The following is a 26181-nucleotide window of genomic DNA, read 5'->3' on the forward strand; positions in this document are numbered from 1 at the left end:
GCTGGAGACCCTCTTGTACTTTTTAGGACTGCTGCTGTAATTAAATACCATTTGCTTTTTCTTAGTTTAAGAATGCAGTTCTCACTGACTTCTGCTAAGTAAATTTAAGATTATGCAAGAGGGAATTACATACAGATAATTTCCCATATCTGGGATATTCACTTTACTTGAAAGTGAATGAATAGTAACCATTCAGATGATCTCTTTTTAAACTTTCCCCATCTTCTCTAACAGTAAATAGGAAGAAATGAAAAAGCAGTGCTTTCATGCTTAGTGTAGCATTACCATATGTTCTCACCCACCTTTTCCTAAGAGCAGTCTGGTGAGCCACTTCAAGAGTTTGTGAGGTCTTTGGAAATCAATCTAGCTTAAAATACCATTAGGGTAGAGGAAGTGTCCGTGGCTCTCTTACTCACTGTTGTTTTGAGACACCTAGACAGTGCACAGATCCTGGGAGGAGGCCAGTAAGTTCTGGTGGAATGAAGGTGTTAGGTATTGTTCTGGGGGCTTCTAGGTTCTCATGTACCTCCAGGATATGAGGCAGACTATTTAGCTGTGTTGTCCACTAACTACATGTGGCTACTTCAGTTGAAATAACTTATATTGATTAAAGTGAAAATTCACTTCTTCGTTCACATAAATTTCGAGTGTTCAATAGCCACATGAGGCTTGTGGCTGCCATACTGGACAGCACAAATGTTGGACATTTCCATCATCACAGAAAGTGATATTAGCACCATTAGAGTATTATAGTAGTGGCCTAAGTTAGTGACCTCTGTTTTTAAAAATGAAATTCCCATGTGACCATAAAGTACACTCAACACAAAGAGCCCTTTTATGCCTCTTGCTCCACACTGTGGGAACTCAATCTAGAAGAGATAGGTAGCCCATAGAAGTGGCTGTCTCTTTGAGATGGATAACCAGACAACATTGCTACTGTTAACATGACCCACATTCAGTTGATACAAATTTGTTTAGCTACACTAGTTGTTAAAATAGTAAAATATCTATACCAGTTAATAAAGACTTGCTATTTTAAGCTCCTCTACTACCTTATTCTTATGCCCCAGCTGTATTGGCCATTCCTCTAGGATTCCCTCCACCTCTCTTCTGTCCAGCAAATAAGGACATTAATGTCTGTCCTAACCCCGGGGGATGGAAGACGACCCAGCACTACAGGACTTGAACTGGGGGGCACTGCCTTTAGCCTCATGGTGTCTGGACCTTTAGGAAGGATCACTTCCTCAGGATCTTTCCAAAAACTTCCCTCCCCCATCACTGCCATGGTCTAGATTAAGATCATTGGCCTCAGAAGACCTGAAAACCATCTCATTTTACCAAAGAAGTCCAGTCCCTGAGATTCACTCACCTACTTTTGTGGCTCAAGCCAAAATAAAACTCCTAATTTGGTACTTTTTTGTTTGTTTTTGCTACATCTTTCTGTCCATTTCCTTAACTGTGAAATGGGGATTAATAACTTTATACCTCACAAAGTTGTTAATAAAAAGAAAAATGATGCCCAACATTCCGTGTGTTCAACACTCTTGTATATATTTCATTTAATCCTCACAAGAACCTGTGGGAGGCGTTGGGCTCCGAGGCAGTGAGTCACCTGCCCAACATAACAAAGCATGTGTGAGCAGAAAGCTCTGTCTCTCATGGCTTAGAAAGCTGCACACTCTTTTAATGTAAGATAACATAACCACGTGGTATCACTAGTGTTTAGCCTGTGGCATTCTGCAGTTCAGAATTTAGTGACACTGAAGGTAGTAACTTCATTCCAGTGATGCACTTTATTATTTTTTTTTTACTTTGATAATGTGCCAGTTGCACAGACTTTGGTTCAGCATTGAAACAGAAGTGGGCTGCTTTGAAGTATATTTTTAAAATGAGAGAATCCAAATTTATAATTAGCTTTACAAATACGGGTTGTACAGTTGGATGATCTAAAGAGCTTCTGGAAAGTGTTTGCATTATTAGTGGTGATATGTTTTTTTGTATCCCCCCCAAGCAATTAGAAAAAAGAAATATGCTCTTTGAGGGATCATTTCCTCTATTACCACTTTGGTTTTCACATCCCAGAGTCCTGATGTGCTTAGAAAATTAACCATACATCTGATTGTGGAAAAGCAAAATCATTTATAAGTCATTTTACCTACTTTGACACCTAATTGTTAGGAGAATCCTTCTAAAATGATAAAGGAAGAAGCTACAAGAAAGAAATGGTCCTCTTCTCAATACAGCTTTGGTCTTTGGATCATTTTAACAGAAATAACTCCTACTTTTAGGTAAGATCATTGGGAAAGATAAATTTAATTCACTTCCAGAGTAAAGTTGAAATATTTTGCACCCCTACCCCCTACACCTTAGCCATTTTATAGTATGTTCTAGGTGCAGAAATTGAGTTTATAAATAAGGGAAAGAGTAAGGTTATTTCATTCCATATAACAAAAAAAGTTGCTTCACTTTTCTCTTATTAGCATATGAAAATTGTAGCATTTTCTACACCAATTACTCTGTAAGTTTACATATATATAAAGGGGGAAAGAAAGAACACTTACTAGAAAAATCTATAAATGGAAAGGGACTTGGGGCTAGGAGCCCTGCTGTAGCAATCCTAATTAGTATTCACCATTGGGAAGAAATATAATCTTATATATGCATGTTAAAGTATGTATCACATATGTGCCTCCATGTCTCCCCATGGACACCTTGTTTTGTATTGTGGAATAGTCTCTCACCACTCTATTATGCTCTTCATGCCAAATTAGAACCTTCAGTGAATTTACTTTTATCTCCAATTTTCTTGGACTTTGCACCTTTTCCTGCTTTGTGCAAGAGCTATTGATGGTGCTAGCAAAAGAGTAGAAAGTATCATTCATGATTTACAGTCAGACGTGGCATATGGTAATAAAACACTAGGCTCCAATAGATCTTTGAAATAACAAAGCTCACATTCCTCCAAACATATTAGGGCATATACTTTCAAACTTGCCAACCGCCCATTTTTATACCAGTGCACCCAACACTAAATGAATTAAGCTGTGCAAGACACCTGGCACCAAAGATGGTGCACTGAAGCACGTGTCAAGGTGTGCCATCATTATGAGCGTGTCCGATTTGTCTTCACTTCTCCTCTTTCTGAGGCCATGCTAAGGAATAGCATAATGTCTAAAAAGAAGAAAACATGAAAGAAAAGGAAGCAAAAGGTCTCAGTATTGCAAAGGCTGAATCTTCAGCCCACAGTCAGTGGTTTCCTCTCATGGTGACATGTGAATTATGTCTGCACTCCCACACACCTTCCATGTTAAGTTGCATGGACAAGTCGTGACTTGCCTATTGTGCACATCTGACTCAGTCGGGCCCAGTGAAGTCTATTTGATGGTGAACTTCCATTAACCCCATTTCTCCCCCATATGTCAAAACAGCAAAATGCCTTAATCTTCTGTGTAAAGAGAAACAAAATGTCCTACGATGGATCACTACTAATTGGAACTTTGTAAAGATGTGTGAGGTGCAAGTGAATGTTTCTGTGTCCATAATAAAGTTGGTAATTAGCAAATTCATCTCGTACTGATGCTTCTGGGAAAACTAGTTTCATGTGACCTCTCCAGAAGGTCTTAGGATCCTTAAAGTTCATGCCACTTGAATCAGTAATTCTTTCTGTAGAAACCCACCTAAGAAAATGTCCAGAAGTTTAGACAAATCTATGTCCCTCAAAGTATAATTTGTAATAACACAAAATCTATAATTCTAAAATGAGAGAAATAGGTAAAATGCATTTCTTTGGAGTATAATATCACATAGATATTTGAAAGCATGTTTTTAAATGATTTTTAATAATGGGAAAATGCTTACATTCATATAACTTACATTTTATTTCATAATTAAATTTGAAAAGCAGAAACAAAACTCTGAGTATGTTCGTGTATCTGAAAAGAACACTGATCCACAATCCCTTGTCCCCTTTATAAAGCAATTGCCAAGCAACTATGTATGAAGGAGCATATCTGTCTTCTAAGAACTTGATCCCAGTTCTAAATCTAAAAACTTTCATGGTTGTTTGGTCATATTATGTTATTTGTTGCTTTCTTGATAGAAAAACCTGAGCTGAACTGAACTTTTGTGAGGCATTATTTTATCCCACTTATTACTAAGAGTAAACCTCTATTTTTGTGCAGAATTATTCAATGTTTTTAATTAAGGGTTCTGCTCCAGAATCCCATAGGGTAATATGTAATGAGTGATAGTTGCATCATAATACTCTCTAAAATCTAAAAAAGAAATCTAAATTCTGAACTATGTCCACCCCCAGGAGTTATGGGTTATGAACATAGACAACAAAATATCACTAGTGATTTCACTGGTGCCAAGGTTGCCATTACTCTATAATTTTTTACTTTATACCTTCTCATATTTTCCACAAGTTCTACAATAAGCATGTGTTAGTTTGTCATCAGAAAAATAAACATTGTTGTTTTTAAAATAAACACATTTAAGGCATCAGAGAGTCAAAATGTCAGACTTAACAAGTTAATCATTTGCTTCCTGAATCTCTTCAAGTTATGACAGCCATGTGTGTCTCTTAAGCCAAGGTGCTCCAGTTTGTGGAAGGAAAACATTCATGAGATAAAATAAAGAAGGAGTTAACTGTCTTGGTTCCAGGAGAGCACCTGGCAAGGGATGTTTACCTGAAGCAAATACCAAAAGGCATAGGGCTTCTACCTTGGTGGAGCCCTGGCATTTGTCACGTTCTGTGTTATGTGACTTGGTCAAGAGACACACAGCCAAAGGGATAGGAAGTTAGTAGAGAGGTTGTAAAGAGCAGGACAGGTGTGAGATAACAGGAGGGGGGCAGGAATTGTTCACTTTCAGAGTTTACTAATGGATAACTTTTCTTCTCCACTAGGTGGATACTCACTGACCTATCACAAGGTTGCCCCGCAAAACTTTGGGGTCCATGTCTGAATGGATTGCTGTAGCCTTCTCATCTCTCCCTTTGCCCAGTTCCCTGCATCCTAAGACTCGAAGCCAGGACAGGACCTGGAAAAATTATATGTAAGTTTTTACTAAGGTTTTTTTTTTCCTTGACTAAACAATATAAAAATTTTCTTAGGTAATAGTAACAAATAGCCTAAGCAAATACAAATTACCTTCGTTTTAACAAAGTATCATGAGAGTTATCATTGAGGAAAGGAACAGGGGTTGGAATCTACATGTTGGTTGTTCCTTAACTCAGTGGTTCTTAAACTTTAGCTTGCATCAGAATTACCTAAAGGGCTTATTAAATTACAGATTGCTGGGCCTTATGCCCAGAATTTCTGATTCAGAAGATCTGGATTCTACTGAATTCAGGGTCAAGGCCAGGAATTTGCATTCTGACAGTTTTCCAAGTGATGCCAGTGTAGCCAGGCCACGGACTCCACTTTGAGAATCATGACCTTAACTGCATTGACACATCTCAACAAAATATTTTAGGGTCTACTCAGGACCTTCACCCTTGAAAGTTCAGTCACAGTCCTCTTGCTGGTCTCAGTCATTCTTTGCCTTTGGTTTTCAAATGATGTGACTAATGGTGCTGTTATTAGCCTAAAACAATGACTGCAGTCCTTTCACAGGTGTGCTTGTCATGCTTTTAGGTATACTCAAAAGGAGAACTCTTTTTTCCCCTGGGTGGGAATGTATTGTCCCCTTTCAAACTGAATCATCACTGTAATTCCCTCCCTCATACACTGAAGTCTGGCTTGATTTACAGAACACGTGTAAAGGATACAGCCTCTGCAGTAAATAGCCCCCATCAGCAAGTCCAGGATTTTGTGGGGTTCTAAGTTCTCAGGACTGACCTGTTTTGAGGATGGGCTTCTTATTATGTTAGCTATCAAACAGGTCAATCACCTCTGTGCAAAGGATTAGAATTATTTATTTCATTTTAACAGAAAAAAGCAGGAGAATTTGACTGAACAAATGTACACTTGGATATGTATGAACATACACACAAATACATGCCTGTGAGTGGATATGCATTTTTTATATTTATGAGCTTTCATTTTAGAACTTGTTTTTTCCTCATTTCTTTCTTTATTTTTTGTGTTTGTGTGTGTGTGTGTGTTCTGCAGGGGATTAAATTCATGGCCTCACATAGGCTTCACAAGCACTGTACCACTGAGCTACATATCTAGCCCTCATCTTAGTAATTTTAAACATTTTTTTCCTTTTCCTTCATTGAATCAATATGAATGTAAAAATAGTATGAATGATGCTCTCCAGGAAACATTTGAGAAATCGCTGGGCATTTTAAATCTGTGGATAAAGCACTGTGATTTATAACATTTTTCTTGGATATGGTAAATGTTATCATTCAAAGCAGCATTCAGGATTTAGAGGGTTTTTTTTTTATTATAACTCTCTAGAATGGAGAATAATCACTGTTTATAAAGCAATTGCCAAGCAACTATGTAATAAAGGAGCATATCTGTCTTCTAAACTTTAATAGAGCCCCAAATCCCAGAGATAGGTCTGGAAAAGAAGACAAAAAGTGATAGATGGTGGAATAGTCTAGAGTGGAATTAACCCAGAGCTCTCTTCTGGGGTGGCCCAAAGGATGACTGGGCTGGTATAAAGGCTAACAGAGCTGAGAGTGATGTAGTTAGTTATCTGTTATTACTTCATCCTTACAAACTTCAACTGTCTCTTGTCAAGCATGAGTTATTCCACACAGCATTCTTGGAAGGAAAATTATCAGTTTATGAAATATCTTCACCATGAAGTGAAAGAAGGACTTGGATCACATGTCCCTGTATTCCTCCTGCTTTGCCAGTCTGTGAACCTCCCTGTTTACACATCATGCTTTCTTGTAGGATGACCGTGATAGGGGAGGGAAGAAGGGCTGTGACTCCTCAGGTGAATCTAGGTTTTAGTTTCCAGCCTGGATCACCCCCTCCACCCTTGGGCAGGACACTGTCATCAAGTACCTGGAGTGTCTCTGTAAAACTCAATACTATCAACCTAAAACTGCTCTTAAAGTATATTAATTTTAAAAAGCTGAATACCAAACAGTATGGAAAACCCTGCAAATAGTGAACAAAATTACCATATCATCCAACAATTTCACTTCTGGGTATATACCCAAAAGTGAACATAGGAATTCAATGTAAAACTCACACACCCAAGTTCATAGCAGCATTATTCACTATAACCAAAAGATGGGAGCAGCTCATGTGTCCATCAGCAGATGAATGGATAACAAAAATTTTTTAGCCTTAAAAATATGTGAAATTCTGATAATGTTACCATATGGATGAACCTTGAAAATGTTAAACAAATAAGTCAGATGCAAAAGGACCATTATATGGTCCCACTTATATGAGGCATCTAGAGTTGTCAGATTCAGAGTCAGAAAGTTGAATGGTTGGGGAAAGAGAAAAGGGGAATTGTTGCTTAATGAATGTAGGGTTTGAATTTGAGAAGATGAAAACGTTCTGGATATGGATGGTTGCACCAAAATGTAAATGTACTTAATGTCACCAAACTGTACATTTTAAAATTATTAAAGTGAAGATTTTTGTTTTACCACAATTTTTTCAAACCCCATTACCTTGGCTCACCTTCATTCAAGAATGCTGTGCAGAATAGCTAACTTGTGCTCGGCAGTGACTTTGTGAGGGTAGAGTAAAAACAACCATGACACCACTTGCCCCTCTCTCTTTCCTGTTACCCTTTGGGCAAGTTCCAAAGATGGAAGAGGTAAGGATCTGCTGAGTAGGATACCTCAGTATTTGGAATGGGTTTCCCATTGAAGTAAAGTTACATCTGTCGGAAACCATCAAGGAAATCCGTCATTAACATCCGTAGTCTCTACCAAAATGCCATGTCGCCAATGTTGCCTATGCTCCTTTCACAGGGCTGGTTCAACTTTTCCAGCTTGTGTTCATAAACTGGTCTGTGCCCAGAACACAGTGCTAACAGTGCTTGACTGTGTTCTTGACTGTGACTTATGACAGGCCCTGCTCAGTGGAAATGGAACCAGGGAATGAGGATTTACCACAGAGTCCCACATAGTAGAAAAGGAAGGCTTCAAGAGGAAACTAACAGCAGTGGATTCTCCCACTATGGGGCTTCTGATTATTATGATGCCTCTTTACAATGTCCAAATGAAGTATAATTTATGCATGATTATCGACTCTCTGCACTATTGAGAACAGGCACCATTATATCCTTAAGCCACAGAGCAGGTCAGTGGGTGACCTGCCCTCCTGGGTTCATCATGCAGGTTGAAGCCCACCAGAATAGTCCACTGGGCCCTACTTTTCTTGGTTTTTGCTTTTTATTTTGTGTTTCTAGAAAGCTGGCCTTGAAAAACATCCAGCAGATTCTCATCAGGCCTAGTAGTCATATTTTCTACAGGTCTCCTTCACTACTGTTATATTCTGTCCTTGGGGCTAACCAGTGGTTGAATTCATGAGGCATAGTACATAGGAATCCATGGTATCAAAAACTGATAAACTGCTATCCTAAGTTATCCTACTTTCTCTTGAAGATATCCCACTTTCTCCTGAAGATTATATATGTGTGCGCGTGTGTGTGTGTGTGTACTCATAACTGTGTAAATTTGGCTTACGGAAATTGTATAACCAAGACAGAGGTGAAATGATGTCATCAGTTAAAAGACAATATATTTACATCAGTACCCTCGTTCTCATGCCATACTTTCCAAATCTGCTTGAAGTAAACTCTTCCTGCTTTACTTGGGCTGTAGAGACAAGGGCAGAGCAATGGAAGTTTCTGACTCAGTTGCTATGATATCATAAAGGAAATGGAATTAAAGGTTTTTGTAGAAAAGAAAACTCAGGTTATCAAGTCTTAAGGCAGAAAAAAATAAGAACTTATTCATCTCTAACATCTACATGGACCTACCAGCACCCTACATACACTTGAGTTGAAATGGCATGGATATAGAATCCAGTCAAAATAAATATAGCCCCACGAGTTCAAAGACCATAATTTGGGGATGGATACACTGATACAGATTCCTCCCAAAGAAGACAATCACCCAGACAAATGATACAAGGTAAAGAAAACCAACAATGGTAGACCCTTGGGGACCCTTCCTGTGGACCCTCATGTTTCTGAGGGATCAGTTGAGCCTAGTTCCAGATGCCAAATTCATGTTAATTGATGGCTTAGCTACCTGGAATCCGACTAACCAGAACCTGAATTAACTAGCCTTTGTATTTCCCCACACCCACCCAGCCCTTCCCACACACCCCACCCTACCACACGCACCCCACTTCCCTTTTTCAGAGACCAAAGCTCAGAAAACAAGATCGTTTTGGTTTTCAGTGAAGGGGGAAACATACCCTTAAGGATATTTGTAGCTGATGATACTGACATGCTGAATCATTGAGAATGTTCAAATGTTTTTAAATTAGGAAAAGAAACTATTTTGGAAAGATCTTTAACAATGAGCATTTTCTAGCTGTGGATTAATCAGATAATCAAAACAAAAAATATCTTGTCCTCAAGTAGTCTAGTTAACTGAAGTTTTATTATACCTATTGTTGTGCCTCAATAATAATCTAAAAATGTCAGCCAAGAAAACTATAACATTCATTTTTATTCTTCTTGAGAAGCTATGCATTTTTTGCCTTTTATCACCTTTTCAGTGCTGTACATAAATAGGAAGTACCTAAAGGTTGTGATATCATTGGTTTTAAGAGTAACATAAAATAATTTCATGAACCTGTATTTTAGTTTCTATAGTCTTTGAGGAACTGCTGGCAAATTTTTAAAGCCAATTCTGTTTTGTTTTATTTTGTTTTGTTTTCAAGAACGTATGATATGGTTATTTGTAACAAATTCAAGTTCTTAATTATGTTCTGTTCACAACATCATTGAAATTAGTTTTCACTCTTTGCATATATGGTAATAGTACAGAGAGGGTTGATATTACCAGCATTAAACCCAGTAGCACATGACTGTAATCTGAGTGGCTCAGGAGGCTGAGAAGGGAGGATCTCTAGTTCAAAGCTAGCCTCAGCAATGGTGAGGTGCTAAGCAACTCAGTGAGAACATGTCTCTAAATAAAATAAAAAATGGGGCTGGGATGTGGCTCAGTGGTCAAGTGCCCCTGAGTTCAATCTCTAGTACCTAAAAAAAAGATGAGTTCGTATATAAATCAAAATTTTCAGATGATATTTCTTGTGAGTCTTTAAACAAACTAAGCTCTATTGTATTATAAAGCTGCCCACCAAATGATACCAGTTGTAGCATAAATGGTTTTATCAGTTTATTCCTACAATTTCTAATCTGTTGACTTTTTTGGGCGGTGGGGGTGCAGGGTACCAGGGATTAAACTCAGGGGCACTCAACCATTGGGCCACATCCCCAGCCCTATTTTTTTTTTTTTTTTTTTTTTAAGACACAGGATCTCATTGAGTTGCTTAGTGCCTTGCTGTTACTGAGACTGACTTTGAACTCTCCATTCTCCTGACTCAGCTTCCCAGATGCTGGGGATTTACAGGCGTGCACCACCTCGCCCAGTCAGTCTGTTGACTTTTTAAGAAATGATTTGTGTGCTCTGCTCTGGATGCACCTGTCTCTAGTGAAATGACACCTCTTTCTTAGCCCTGATTTCACCCATGGGATCATAGCACATCCTTCAAGGACATGCATTAAACTGGTCTTTGAAAGGCCTTGGCTCCTATAGCCCTGTTGCAGTAGGAAAGTATGGAGACCAGTGTCATGATGGGGAAAAACATTTCGGCACTAGTGCCCCAGAACAGAATTTGTAAAGCTTTGCAAGATAGCAGCACTTTTGGAGTTGTGGTAGTACTTAGTTTGAAACTATAATCTTTTGTTTCTGGCTGATTTTTCCCATACTCCATGCTGTGTTTGTCACTAGGTTGGATTATTATACTGGATCCTATGTATTAAGTATTCTTAATTGCCAGAAAAGCATTTCAGAGAACAATTTGCTCCCTTTATCAAAACAGAAGTAGCTTTATTTTCCTTATTATAAAAGTAGTAGGGCCATGGGTCACTTAATGGCAGAGATATGTTTTGAAAAGTGTGTTCTTAGCCAATTTTGTCATTGTGTTAACATTATAGAATATATTTACACAAACAGCTGTGATGCACTAGCTAATATAACCTTATGGGACCTCCTTGATTATCATTGAACAAAACATCATTAGGTGGCATTTGACTATACACATTTATTTTACATAACTTGTAAAATAACAGAAAAGAACAAAAACTAATTTACATATAACCTGGCTATCCAGATACAAAACCTACCCGTTAACTCATATTTCATATATTTTCCACATTTTTTCAACTAACTAGTTAGAAATTTATTAATAGTAGTCTTCACTGACTACATCCAACAAGATGGTGGCACTTGGGCATGATGATGTTAGATGTTATCAACTCACATAAGAACAGATACCTGTGTGAACTCACCAGAATCTTTATCTGGTGGAAGTTTCTATCAATCAATATTTTCATTTCAACATGCTGCTAATAAGAATGATGGCCCTGCAAGATCTTTGTGATTTCTGTAATCATAAAAGGGAAGATTCACTTATGTGCAGGTGTTAGGCCAACTGATTGTGTTTCAGTTATTTAAAAATTAGTAATCTGGGACTGGTGTTACGGCTCAGTGGTAGAGCACTTGCCTAGCATGTGTGAGGCACTGGGTTCAATTCTCAGCACCACATATAAGTAAATGAGTAAATAAAGGTCTATCAACACCTAAAAATATTTTAAAAATAAAAAATAAAAATTAGTAATCTACTGTAAGCCAATTTGGCAGAAACAGGAAAGACTGATTTAGACAGATCCCCATTCCCTACCCACAATCTAAACAATATTAATTCCAATAAAATCCTAACTTTATAATTGATAACAGAATTTCTTTCAAATATCTAAATATCTGCTGCCTTATACTGTAAGCCAGAGTTTTCCTTCAACTTTGCATCCTTATGCCTCTTCTAAGAAGCTTTTCTTCAGATGGCTCTGTGATTTAGGCTCTGAGAGTCCCGCTGGGATCCCTGTACTTTCTTTTAGAGAGTGCTGGGACTTAGGGTTGAGATGAGTCCTAACCCTTAGCCAAGGTTAGGACGGCCTTTAATAAACTGAGTTGTTAAAGAATTTATCTGAGAAGTGTAATCCACAAACCTTATGTCTATGAGCAGAAAGTATTCAGTAAGTAGCTGCTAGAAGAGATTTTGTTTCAAAAAATGGCCTGTATTTGTCTCTGGTTCCTCTAGGTCTCATCATCCCCTATACAAGACATTAAGTTCCTTGAAAGCAAAGACTTCCTTCTGTATTCCTTTCGATATTTGGTGTCCTGGCATTTAGCAGGGACTTAGCGTAGACAGACTTGAGGTAATATTTCTATGACTCTTCAATGACAGATGTCTGAATGCGTGCCATTTCAGGTAATTCTATTGTACCTTCTTCCCGCAGCAGTTGAAGAGTACTTTGATAAATATCCGCAGCTGTGCTGGATGCCTGATTGGGTACCAGTGTGGGAAGTGGTATACTACGGTACGTCGATGCTCCCTTGGACAAGGAGATGCTCGTGTGGATGATGAGAATTGGTCTCTTTGTCTTTGGTTTCCTTTTGAGCGCCTCGCTTCACTGAGTCACAGTGCTCGCTCTTTGGTGTTGGGCATGCCACTGAAGCCTGAGACTGTCCCTCAGACTGTTTATGACACTGTATCAAAATTTCCCATTACATTAACAATCATATAATTTCAAGAACACGCTAAAAGTTGGTTGGCTTTGTAGTTGACATTGAGATTAACTTTCTCTAACCTAAACCAGTGAAAACTAAAATGCTCTTCACCACATAAAAGTTTTGCTTTCGCTGTGTTCAGACCCCTCCCACCTTGTCACAGCACAGTCATTTGGTGTCTGATTTGGGGGCGGTGTGGTTGTTTCTCAGTGGTGTATGACCCACTTTTTCGTAATACTTAATTGCCTGTGTTTTTACAACACAAGTCATAAGTTCTGACTATAGTGGACTAGAACCCAAAAAAGATTTTTCTGAAACATCACATCAGCGCCGCTCAAACACTGTGCATTGTGGAAAGAAGGTCTCGGCTCTGCAGGGTGTATGTTGACTACCAGGGGATGGCAGGACCTTTCCTCTAGTCTCTGGATAATGAGCAAGCACACAGGTAAAGATGCCTTTCTCAGAGTTGACTCCTGTAATTACTTTGTTGAACTAGACTTTTAAACATTAGTCTCTACCTGCATGCATTTGCTGTTGTGGTTTGCAGAGGGTTCGGAGGAACAGCATTTTCACTGGTACCTTAAGATCTTAATGACTTAACTATTCATTAGAAGTCTAAAGAGTTGGTGATCAAAAATAAACTCTTCCCTCTACCCTGTCCATGCCCCTGGAGGCATACTTTTATCAATTTTCTTTTCTTATTTGCTGTGGTTGTCTGTAAATGTCATGTGCCTGGCTCTGCAGTGATAGCCATATGTGGGTTAATGCTTGGTGAGCTTCAGACCATGGGTTATAAAGTGTGGTTACGGCAGACAGAGAGCAAGGTGCACACAGAAGGGAAGGGATGGTGGGGTCACTGTGGCTGAGTAAGTATGACCCACTCCAGACTAGCAACAGCTCCAAGGCAAGGGCTATTGGCTATTGGCTTAAGTTTGGCAGAACCATTCTGGACACTCTCCTGTGTTTTAGAAATGTTTACATGTCTGACAGCACTTTGGTTAATTAGAAAAACTTTTAAAAATCCTCGTTGTTCCAAAAAAAGGGAAGTTATCACATTCCTGAATGGACAGGAAAACTTTGGAGTGTATTTCTTTGCTGAAGGTTGACTGGCATGCGGTTCGTGGCAGGCTCATCTCTATTGAATTACATACCTAGTTAGAGTCTTTGAATGTGCCCAGAGATAAGTCAACCTTGTTTTCCCTGAAAGTCCTGATACAGAAAAAGAATGAAAGTACAAACACTAACTGGAAAAAATGTCACGCATTTTAGACACTTTGCATCCCTTGTTAGGACAAACCCTGGGTTGGGTTTTTTACATTTGTGAAGTTGTGCGGTAGGTGGAGCAGTGTGGGTGGCCCAGAAAAAGTAGCGGTTAGAATAACATTTTCCATTTATTGCCCTTTGTGCATGGCTAAAAATAAGATTCATACAAATCAGAATATGTAATGCAAGCAAAATCACTCTGTTAATTCTGATGACTGGTTTGCCCACATCTTTGCATTTGTCTGGTAAGTGGTATATTGGGAAATAAACGTGTCTTTGTTTAAATAGCAAAAGGCAGCCAGGTTTTTTGCGCTGTTTATCGGCGTGTGATAGTTTATCAGCATTTTCCCCTTCTGAAGGAAGAAAGGCACAACTCATACATTTACAAATTGTGTCAATGGAAGGATGAAAGAAGTGGCAGAATCCTTGAATCTTTTAAAAAAGCGATTGTCTTGTTTGAAATGCTGCCTTTTGACATCAATCTTCTTGGCTCATTGTTAGAAAGTTTTTTCTTGTAAACCCACAGAACAGTGAGAAAAGGGTCTGTTAGTGGTGTCACCCTAGAAACTGGCAATCGTGTGCATACGGATGGAGTGGTAGGAAACAGGGGACAAGGATGAGCACACACCTGCCCTGTCATACCCTCCATGGACACAGATGTTAGAGGATCAGTTAACCATGTGAAAACTCCCCTTTATCTGGCCTCTGAGGCTACTGCAACCACAGTAAGTGATAACATGTCAGTTTGTGGCTACATGAAACACCAAAGAGAAATGGCGTCAGCATTCACAGGGAAATTTGTGCCTTCGTGATCCCAGAGATGGTGCTGTCCCGTTCCACTGACTGAGTGGCTGTGGCATTTCCAAAGAATGACAGTGTCTGCAAGTGTTCTGAGCCTTTCAGTTTGATGTAATCTGTGAAATAGATGAGTCAAGAGGGCAGTCATTCCAGAAGCCTCTGAGAAATGAAGACTGTAAATTACATTCCTCCAACCATGGCAGACAGAGTGGTGCAGTGGTTAAAGTAAGATAAGAGCTTTGGGAGAAAAAAAGACCCCAGAGCAAATCCTAACTTAGCTATCTGTTGACCTTGATCTATTTACTTACCTTCTTCTTGGCTTCGGTGTCTTTATTAAGAAAGGAAATAGGAATAGTACCTACCTCATAAGGTAGTTGTGAGAATTCAGTGAGATGATATACTTGATGCATGAAGCCAGCACTCCATAAAATGATGTTGGTGTTATTCTTATTTGTGCTGCTACATCATAAGGATGAGTTGGAGAATTTCGGGGATTTGGGAGTTTACCTTTATGCTTGGAGTACAGATTTTGGAATTAAATGCACAAAGGATCAGCCTCTTGTTCGTGCTTCTCAATCAAAAGAATCTAGGCATTTATACAGTGGTTTGGTTCTTCATTGGTTACTAATACTATCTTGGGGATTGTTTTTTATTTTGCAGTCAAATGAGCACAATGTCAGCCTCTCTTTCCTTTTATGATTAAGCACTGTGTTGAGCATATGCAGTTATTTTTACCCTCTATGTTTTTTATTCAAACATGGATATTTCAGTTCTAACATCTGTACATGTTAATTGTCGTACCTGCTGGTGTGCATTATAAAAGAGTGCACTAATGTTGTAATCAAGCAAGATTTTAAATATTTCAGGTGGGAATGAGCAAAACTTCAGGAATAATCAGCTTCCATGGTGGTGTAGTTCCCTACAGAAAATGTCACATCTATTATAATTCTGGTTACTGATTAGTCCTACAGATGACCAAATGCTGATGTGAGGAAAACAGTTGCTCTCAACTTTTATTTTCTGCAAATTATTTTCTATTTTGTGTAATCTATACCTGCCCTTCAAGGAGTCATTTTATGCCCACCAAAGCTTTTTATTAAAATTAAATCTATTTTGCATTTCATAACGTCAGGTCATAACTGGAGGCCTCATGGATCTTTTTCAGTTAACCTTTTGAACCTGTAGAATTAGATGCTAAGAGTTCAAATCAGACTCTTCATTCAGCTTCCCCCATGACCTTCCTAGGAAGCTGTTTCTTCATTTATCAAATTTAAAAAAAGATCGTGACAGCACCTTGACTTTGCCTCACCTGGGACCTGACAAGAAGTGATAAATGAGACCAATAACCTAAGGAATTAAAACATGGTGCAGAAAACAGTGATGGCTTACTTGTATCAGTTAATATATTTTTGCTAGGTTTTTTTTTCCTAACTTTACTTCAAATTTTCCTTTTCATACTCTGTCCTACCAGCCCTGTCCCGGATATCACTCTCAGTTGTAATTTATGTGTTGGCACCATCATCAGATTTTCTGGGTTTTTAATGTGAGGAGCCGTCAGTCTGCAGCAGAGCCATTTCTCAGGTCAGCTCTGCCGGGAAGATTTGTCTTTTATTAAAAACTGTATCCTGCCTCCTCCAGTGTATCCAGACAGTGCTGCTTTGTCCGTTCTTCCTTCTTGAGTACAATGGGAGAAGGCTTTTCAAGCCGAGGAAATCATTCCAAGCAACTTTGAAAGTTCCTGGCATTGCAGGTACAGCTTTGGTCCCTTCCACACACACACACCCCACTATCCTCATCTCACTGTGCCACAGACTGAAGTTCCTGTGAAATTCATAGATGAGGGAAGGCGATAAATTAGACTGGCTTTGATTCCCTCCCAAACCTTCCTAAGGAATGACAGAGATTCTGCAATACATCCCATTGATATACCAGACGCTTCTTCCTGTATAGTAGCCAGTTTCAACCTTTCCTTCATGTGCAATTTGAGTGCACTGGCCATGCTGGCTCATTATTCCTTTGGTTGAATAATGTAAAGCATTTGCAATGGAGATTTACTCTAATGATGTATTTTAAGTGCATGTCCACATTACTGGTTTAATGCACTCAGTCATGGAATGCTTTAGAGTTTATTGCTAATGGATGAATCCTCAGGAAATCTGAAATTTTCAATAAGATTGACATTTGGAATGAGAAATATAAATCTAATGAGAGCATTTCAACCAAGGTTTGTAATTAGGACTGAATGGAGTAAATTTGTACACATATACCACAGAAGGGCACAGCAGAAGGTGAAATTGCACACTCTGCTGTGAATGAGGGATGAAATCCTATGTATCAGTGTCAGGCCATGACACTGTGGAGTATAAATGATACTGTCACCAAGTACTGCACAGGGTACCTAGGGAATTCCACTGTAGTAAATTACATTACTTAGACCTGAAGGCATTGTGTTGGAATGAGAGGAGGGAAAAGAAGGCTGTCAGCACTGAGCGGAAGAGACTGCAGTACGACTGGCTGCAGGGATGGAAGTCATCACTGGTTTCTGTTATCCCTGGAGAACTTTGTATTCCCCTTTGTTAATTAGTTTATAGAAGCGATAGACATATACATGTGAAAGAACATGGTGTCTGCTTGGAGTGCAGGTTACACTTGACCATAAGGTAATGAATGCAATAGATGTCTGTAAAGTGGTCTCTGTTGGATTCTCTTTCTTATTATTCACAGCTGGGTAAGAGTAGGTGTTTAATGTAAGTTTGCCCTTATTTTCTTTTCTTTTCGTGAGAATCCAGCATGCTTTGTGGGGATTGAATTCTCATTCTCTCAGTTAACACTTGTTTCTTTTCCAGCCCTGCCTTAGCATGTGTGTTCTAGTCTCTTCTATCACCAGTCACCTCTCAGACCTTCCATCCCCAAGGCATATAGTCTGTACTGGCACATAACGATTCATTTTGTTAAAGAACTCAAAGTTAAGAACAGTTGATTTCTGAGAGGGTGCCTTATGGGGGAAAACTGTTTTTTCACTTCTATTTTTTTTTCATTCCCCCTGCAGTGAAGTGGGGGAGTCATCCTTTTTGGGGTTGATCTGTCTCCCCATTTCTGGGAAGCAATTCAGAAAAGAAAATAAGTGCATCAATTATATTGCTACCTTCCAAGTCATAGAAGATCACTTTTGTCCAGTTCAAGTCCAAATGCCAGATCTTAAGAAAGCCTGTACCACATATTCTAGAATTACTCAGGATCACTTCTTAACTGGAAAGTAAAGGCCTCCTCCTGAATGTATAGGTTCTGAGTATCAATTCAGTGTTTCTCATGTGTGTTTATGATGTGTGTGTTTTGCTGGGGATTGAACCCAGGACCTTGCACATGGGAGGCTAGTCCTCTACCACTGAGCTACACCCTCAGCCATGACTTAAGTGTATATCATATATTGTCCTTAGTGAACTAAACCTAAGAAAAAAAAACAGAATACATGGAATTCTATAGAATGTCTCTACAAGGCTTCCAAATGGCAGGGTTGGGGCAGTACTTCTGAAATGTGGAACACATGGATAGCAGTAGCAATAATAATATCTTGTCTTGGATTTGACTTTTATTTTTTCCAGAATAATGCTCCATCCATATCAGGTATAATAATTTAGTTTATTTTGTAGTCATAGTTACAGTTTTATTTTATTCATCCAATCATAAAATTTAGTAAAATCAACATACTTGGAAAACCAGGTTTGAGGGTAGACTGGAGAAACCTTGATTAACAATAAGATGGTGGATATTTCTGTTTTGTTCATTTATCCTCATCTTAAAAAATGTTTTAGTCGATAATTCTGAAATAACATCTACTTGTACAAAAGTCATCACATACAATGTCTTAGTGCACGCGCCATCTTCAGCATAGAAAGTTGTCCAACAGACTTTGTTTTATTCACTAAAACTTTATAAAATTAAGGGACTGCCTTGTGAGAAACAAGAGTCTCTCCCTAAACAAACTCACTGGAATTTCTCCTTTTTTTTATCATGTTCACTTTAGTGATGGTGTGCATGTTCTTTTTATCCATGACCTTGATTGGGAAATCACATGCATCTTGTTGTTTACCACAACATTACACATGCGTCTTTCCCCCCTGGCCTTTTGATGCAGCAGGCTATCAAACTGTATCTTTGCATTTTTCTGAATTGAGTCTTGGTGAAAGAGATTTGACAGCATCTAAAATGGAGCTGGTTCAGTGTCTCTCCTTTCTGAAGAGCTTCCTTTGTTCCTGCCTCCCTACCCAGGTCTGACTGTACTCTCTTCTCTTTCTTACATTAAAATTGGAATGGGAGAATGGGGGAGCTCCTTAGGAGAAATAGGTCTGTAGAGAATTGTGAGTACTCATTCAGAAGCTATTCTTAGTTCTGAGAAATATAATGAACTTGAGCTTTGAGTCCTGCTGAAGCTCCCATTAACAATCTTGCTATCACCACCTCCCCTCCACCTGATTATGTTTTCCCCAAAGACGACTGATATTTTCTCCTTACATTCTGAATGGAGTATTTTCCCAGTAAAGCACATCTTGAAAGGCATGAAGTCCTTTTGCAGTGATAGTTTACTGATGATTCTTAATTGTCCTATTAAGTGCTTCTATCTTGCTTTACCTCAAAGTCTGCAGTGTAGAAGCCACTTCTAAAGACCTTGATTTGCTTGTCAGAAGTCAACCCATTAACGTTAGCACTTCACTTATATTATCATTATGGTGTTTCCAACTGACAACTGCTGCCACACATTGCCATGTTCCTAAGTTCCCAGTGTTGCAGAAAAAGAGACTTTTGTTCTGATCTGATGAGGAAAAAAAATGCAAACAACAACACAGCTCTACCACCAGAGATTCTATAAAGACATGTTCAGATGAACAATAAGGTCCTTTGTTCACTCATGACATAAGGATGTAAGAATTTAAACAATAAGATCTCTTGTGAAATGTGGCCAAATCTCTACCACAAACGTTGTGAAGTTCTCTGTCTCATACAAGGCAATTTTTATATGGGCTTGAAAAACCCATTAACTTCTAAACCACCCTTGAAAAACAGAAAAGAAAATCACTTGTCTCACTGTAACATTAAAGCAATTTCTCTTCTAAGGAAAGCTCAAATGCATTCATCTATATAAAGCACATGCACTACAATTTATAAAAATCACAGCCCTCTATTAGGAAGTGCAGAGCCTCTCCCTCCTTCACCTGGTATGGGAAACCCATCTATTTTGTGAAGACCCTTCTTTCTTTGAATAATATTTATTTCTTCCGAATGAAGAAAAATCCTTTAAATCACTTAGACTCAAGATGAAGTTTTAGGGCTTGATAATAAGTCTCTAAATCCTTCTGACACTAGTGGAGCATGGGGAGGGAATAATCCTGCTTTGAAGGGAATTTTTTAATTGAATTTGCTTTAATGTGAACCCTATTCTTTCCTGCTTTGAGCCTGTAAGGGAGACTTGGTGTATTTGCAAACCTCAGCAGGGCTATGGGAAAAAAAAAAATGTAAAGATTTCCTTGTCAGATCATGTCAGGAGTTCTGACAAACCTCCAAATTGTCCTGATTTCCATGTTTGAAATGTGACCTTTCAGGAAAAGTGGAAGTTGGAGCGTGGGGGCAAATTGAATGGTCAGAGGTATCCCACTGAGCTGACGTAGTACTAAACTCTAAAGATTTCCAAGTGTTTGCAGATGGATATATACAGCATCCTTGCAGAATCCTCTTAATTGAAGAAATGTTTCATCTCTAGCTCTGTTGACAGAAAAGATTGCCTACTGATAATTGCTTTGCTTAAGTGTCTGATAATATGCCAGGTATGAGAGCATTCTGTGTTAGGTCATCTTTAATTATGCATGTACCACCTGTCAGCCCTGTATCAGTACCAGATTAGATTCTCGTGGAGTCAGTTTGGGGAGGACCGGAGGCAAGCCGAGGTGATCTCTTTTAGAAACAACAAAAATAGTAGTAAACATGCCTTATAACCTGCAGCTTTTAAAGGAGCCTCCTCTGCATTGTTCTTGAGCAGGAATAAGCCATCGGTACATCTGAAAAAATGTTTGAAATCTTGCCCAGGCAAGATAAATTACTGTGAAGACAAATTACTGCAAGAGAGGATGGTAGCACCTCCCCACTCCGTACCATCTGTTGCATTTCCTTTTTGCTCCTTCTCATGGTTGTGACTGAGCCAGGGAAAAGCTCAGAAACATTTTTATAAGCTATGTGAGGACAGGAAATATGTTAACGATGTTAGATTTCATACATTTCAGGGGTTTTTTCAGTAGCTAGTTGGCTTTTTTTAGAAGGACAAGTGTGGGTTGGAAGTAATGCTTATTACCCTCTGTCAGCTTTTGGTAGTTTTATTCTCACTTTTCAGGGTTGTTTGGGACTTTCTGGTGGGATGTTTAGGGTTCTTTACTGAAAGCTCTGTTCTCTCTTCCATCCTTTGATAAGATGGATTTGTGAAAGGTGTTTTTCTTTGTCCACCTGTCAGAAGTTTAGGGGAAGCCTTGAGTTATTGTGCCCTTTACAGAGGTGGGGTTGATTGACTGAGACGCTAAAGGCAGAGAAGAGACAGGTAGATAAAAATAACAGGTGTGTGTTATCACATGGGGCATCTTTCAGACTTTTACCTGCAAAAAGATGAGACTCCAAGTCTGTCTGCCCTCCAGCCTGAGAAAACTTCCTTGAGAAGAATTTACAAATGATAGCCTTAGAGAAAGTTTGGAAATCCTGAAATGCCTTGCTTCAAACCCTGCATTGGATCGAAAATCAGATCAACTGATAGAAGAGAGAAGAGCCCACTCCAGTTCCATCAGAATACCAAGGTTAGTTCAGGTCATGGTTCTGACTTCTTGGCTACCATCTGATATTTGGGGTACCATTTGCTTTACTACCCTAATCGAACAGTTCACTGAAATGCAGAGCTGGATCCAAAACTATTTATTACACTAGCATTGTCAACTGGCTACTTAAGTGTTCAGTTAGTGCTCAGAGTAGACAGATGTTCCATGATGAACTTACAACTCCACACTTTTTTTTTTTTTTTTTTTTTTTTTTGGTACTAGGGATCAAATCTAGAGCTTCACACATGCTGGGTAAGCACTCTACCACTGAACTATATAGCTATATCCACAGCCATTATTTTATTTTGAGGCAGGTTTCACTGAGTTGCTGAGGCTGGTCTTAAACTTGCAGCCCTCCTGCCTCAGCCTCCCAAGTAGCTGGGATTACAGGGGTGTATCACAGCACCCTCACGTATTTCTTAAAGTAGGATAACATAGTGTTTCCCAGCCATGACAGAAAAGAACACCAGAAAATAAAGTATGGATAAACTGAATAAAGGAATTAAGAAAGAAGAGAAACGAAAAAGCAGTGCTGCTACGTTTTCTCACACCAGCTCATTTTTTGCAAAATTCTGTCTACATGGAAGAATCTTCCACTCTTTCTACCTGGCTCACTCTTACACTGAATTGTTGTTTAAATGTCATGTCTTCCAAGAAACTTCTTTTTGCTCCTTTCTGGCAAAATTTGCTTCCCTTTCTCGGTCATCCCATAGCACAATACCTACGTCCTTTCTGGCGTTCAGCATGGAGTTTCTTATTTACTTCTCTGTTGACTTCACAAAGTGGCAGATGAAGAAGCTTAACTTTATCCTAATCTTTTCAGTAGAAACCTTATGTCCAGAGAAAAGCAGTAATGATTTCATTGGCATCTATAGTACTGTGACCACATTAAGAGTATTACAAAAGTACCTTTGAGGAGGGAAACATAACTTTGAGAGCTTCATGCACAGAGCATCAGGAATGGAAAGGGAGTATTAGAAGTGTGTCTTATAACCAGTGGTTGAAAGAACAAAGGACAGTTAGCCAGGAGAAAAGAGAAAGAAGGGGGGAAATAGCTATACTTAGATATCTGAAATTCAGACTATTATTCTAGAAAAAGCAGAACCAAAAGATAGAAGTTATAAGGAAGAGATTTGCATTCAGAACAATAATTTTCTTACAGATAAAGCTAGTCCACAGTGAAACCTGTGACTTCATAATAATGACCTCCACCCATTAACTCGAATAAATCATTGTCTATTAGGGTTATTTGGGGCATTTGGGAATTGCTATAGAAAGATTGCTGCACTGGCAGGTGAGGGAATGGTCCACAAACCAGACAACCCTAACATATTTAAGACTCACAAGTTTCCATTCCATGCAAAATCACAGTCAGATTGCCTGTGGGAGATCATTCCCAGCCTCCATGCAGAACCTGGTTGATCTGGTGTTTGGCACACATCCAACCACAAGCTCCAGGCTGGGGTTAGGGATGGGGCAGAAAGAAGGACCTGCTGTTTCCTCAAGGACACTGAACAGCAAAACAGAAGGACGCTACCTTGAGTCCCTCTTCTCATACTTCTGGCCTCTTGCTGACTGTGGGACTGTGACCGGTTCCCTCGAAGTCCTTGAAACCTACAAGTTTTGCCATGTAAAATAGGAATAATATTGTTCACTTCCCAGAGTTAGCAGAAGGCTTAAGGAAAATAAAGGGGTCTTTAGTTGATAGCAACATGCTATCTATAGGTGGTCACTTGTCCAGTGACCCAGTTCCACAGCTGACCACCTCAGAACTCAGTTTTATCACCAGTGCAATGCATATAATTTTCTTCCTTGCAGAGTTGCTGTGATCTGCATAATTAAATGAAATGTCACGTAGATGAGCCCCACCACAGTTCCTACTGAGGAGTAGGTATGTTGTTAGCCTCATTTGACCATCTGGATCTGAGAAGGCTAGTAGAGGGGTGTCCTCTCCATCCATCTCCACTGATCAAGTCCTCAGAAGGTTCTCTTTTCCTTGCCCCAAGACCCAATTGCATGCTCATATCTGACTTCTGTTGCCCTCTCATCTCAGCCTGGAGGCTTCTCTACCTCTTCCCTCTTCCTTCTTCCTTCCTTCTGTGCTTTCATCTCTTCCTAATTCTTTTTATCTCCAGCTGATTTCCCCACTGGCATTATTGTTGGTCTGTATAGGATTGTTCTGATGAGCACAATGTTTAAAATGATATTCTCAATAATTTTTTGTTCTAAACAAGAGTTTTTATGGAGCTTTTGGGAGAGGGAGAGGTGAGTCCTGTTCCAATTTCCTCTGAATTTGCGTCAAGTTATTTTTTTTATGTTAACATTCTCCCATTCTCTCATCCCTTGGGCTTGTAGTCATTAACTTGCCAGACACACAGCAACTGATTTTCTTTATGACGTTGCTGGAGTTAGGAGAGTGTCATTCACAGGGAATTTAACCCATGTATTAACTCAGATGTAGCAATTACTAAATATATGCCTTTAAACGAAGAGCTTCAGAATGCCAATTTGATTTTCTTGTTCAGTCTCTCCCATTGCTTAAACAGAAAGAGCAATGGGTAAGAGAGGGGTGGTTTCCACCATTTTACTGAGTCAGAAATTGGAACCCTGTCCTCCAGTTACAGACATCTCCTTTATCCATCAGTTCACCCAACATTTAGAAAATAGTCTAAGACCCTACGTAAAGCCAGAGGAGGACATTAAAGTGAGTGGCAGGATCCTGCCTCCAGGATTTCTCCCTTCCCATTCTGCTACTTGGGGACCCACAACTGTGACTTATTTGTCATTATTCCTACCAGTCCTCACAGGGTGTAGTTCAGTAAATGCTAGAGTAATCGTAAAAGCAGAGAGATAAAAGAAAAGGAAGGAAAGAATAATAACTAAGGGAAGAAGGGCAGTTATATTATATTTAGTACCAGGGTATAAATTGGCATATGCTCTCAAAGTGAGGTAATGATTGAAGTGCAAATTCTGGGAATCATGGCTGCCTGTGGAAATTTGAATGAAGTTTCCAGGGAAGCAATGCTAATTATCTTATCTATGTAGAAGTCAAAAGGGAAACCACTCATTCGCCAGGCACATCCTCTAAAACACATCTCTCCTCTGGTTTTTCTCCCACTAAACTCTGTTGCTTTTTATGTAGCATAAGGATGCTACTTTACCTCTCCAGTTATTATTAGTTTTTCAATTAAAAGACTGTATTTGTTTCTGTCCAAGGAAAGAGAGAGCAATCTGTTTCTCCCCTTCTCTCGTGGAACATGGTGCTTCTTCGGGAACCCAGTGGAAAGAGCATGGCTGTTGGATCTTGGGTCAGCTCATGACTCAACATCAGCCCTGTTTCAGCACCTCTGTGGGAGGAGTGGGAGAGAAATACATGCCTTGTGTACCCCCAGGTTGTCCCAACAATCACGTGAGAAGAGATGTCCACAAAACCTCTTAGGAAACAAAGGTGCTGAATATGTAAGGAATTTTATTATAATATATAAAAATGTTAGCTTTATTTTTCACAGTGCATTTATTTGTTTCTAAAATCTTCACATAACATTTGAGGTCCTTTGCCATCTGCGATTTAGTCAACTGCCAAATCCCATTGAAAACTTGCAGCATCTTTTAAAAAGAAGTCATTTTCTTCTCTTTCCCACAAAATGCTCTGGGCCTTTGTCTTGTTCACAAATACACATTGGATATTTTTTCATAAACTGATGGAAAGTGATTTGGGCTTTTGATTTCCACTTCTCTGGGTTTCACAACATTTGGTTGCTGTCTTTAGTACCCATCACACTGCCTGTGCAAGGCTGAGTAAAACCTCAGTCCCCATCCCGGAGTTCACCATCTAGCAGAGGACCTAAGACAGACCCAAAGAGCTCTGACATAAATAACAAGTGACAGGCGCCAGTTCATTTGCTAGGTAGAGCTGGGAGTAAGGGCATACTTGGTGGAGGTAACTAACCTTTTAAGTAGGGCAAGGGGAAGGGAAAAGGCAAGGCACATGTGGGAACCCTAGTATTGTCTTACAGTATCTTTGTATTTCTCTTATCACTCTTATTATATCCCAGAATTCTCCAGGACAGGGACTTTCTCATTCATCATCACTAACTCTGTTCTGAGGTGTCTGAGAAGAGCTTATAAATAATAGTTCTTAGTAATGGCTCTTTGAGTGAATATATTCTGTACCATGCCATGCTTAATTTCAATCTCAAAATTAATATCATAATTTAAAAGCCTCTGAATGTAATTTCATAGATAAATGGATCTTGAATACTTTTCAAATAAGTGTTTTTTAATCTTAGGGAAAAAGACAAAGACTGACTTCAGGAAAATTCTTGAATATTGTAGAAAAAGTGAAGTGATTTTCTTTGTGCTTTGGGTACAAACTGAATTCAGAGAGTTTTCAAGAAATGTCAGAACTATTTGTTATATTCTCTAATGTATCCCCAGTGCTACAACTATGCCCAACATGTAAATATTTGTTGTGAATAAATGAATTGATTTAGTAAACATTTATTGAACTTCAGTATGTGTTAAGTTCTGTGG

The 26181-nt window shown here is 39.1% G+C and overlaps 1 protein-coding gene across 4 annotated transcripts in view; it reads left to right on the forward strand.

Annotated features, from left to right (window-relative positions):
• Positions 1-26181, forward strand: part of Bach2 (BTB domain and CNC homolog 2) — a 330747-nt gene that overhangs the window by 177992 nt on the left and 126574 nt on the right. For 3 of the 4 annotated variants that reach the window (XM_047557940.1, XM_047557939.1, XM_047557941.1), the window contains one exon: positions 4910-5058. The gene's annotated coding sequence lies outside the window, so the exon portion shown is untranslated. Of the gene's footprint in view, positions 1-4909; positions 5059-26181 lie in introns of those variants that run through there. The other variant, XM_047557938.1, reaches the window with a different exon arrangement.

Source organism: Sciurus carolinensis, chromosome 7, assembly GCF_902686445.1.
Source record: "Sciurus carolinensis chromosome 7, mSciCar1.2, whole genome shotgun sequence".
NCBI classification, from domain to species: Eukaryota; Metazoa; Chordata; class Mammalia; order Rodentia; family Sciuridae; genus Sciurus; species Sciurus carolinensis.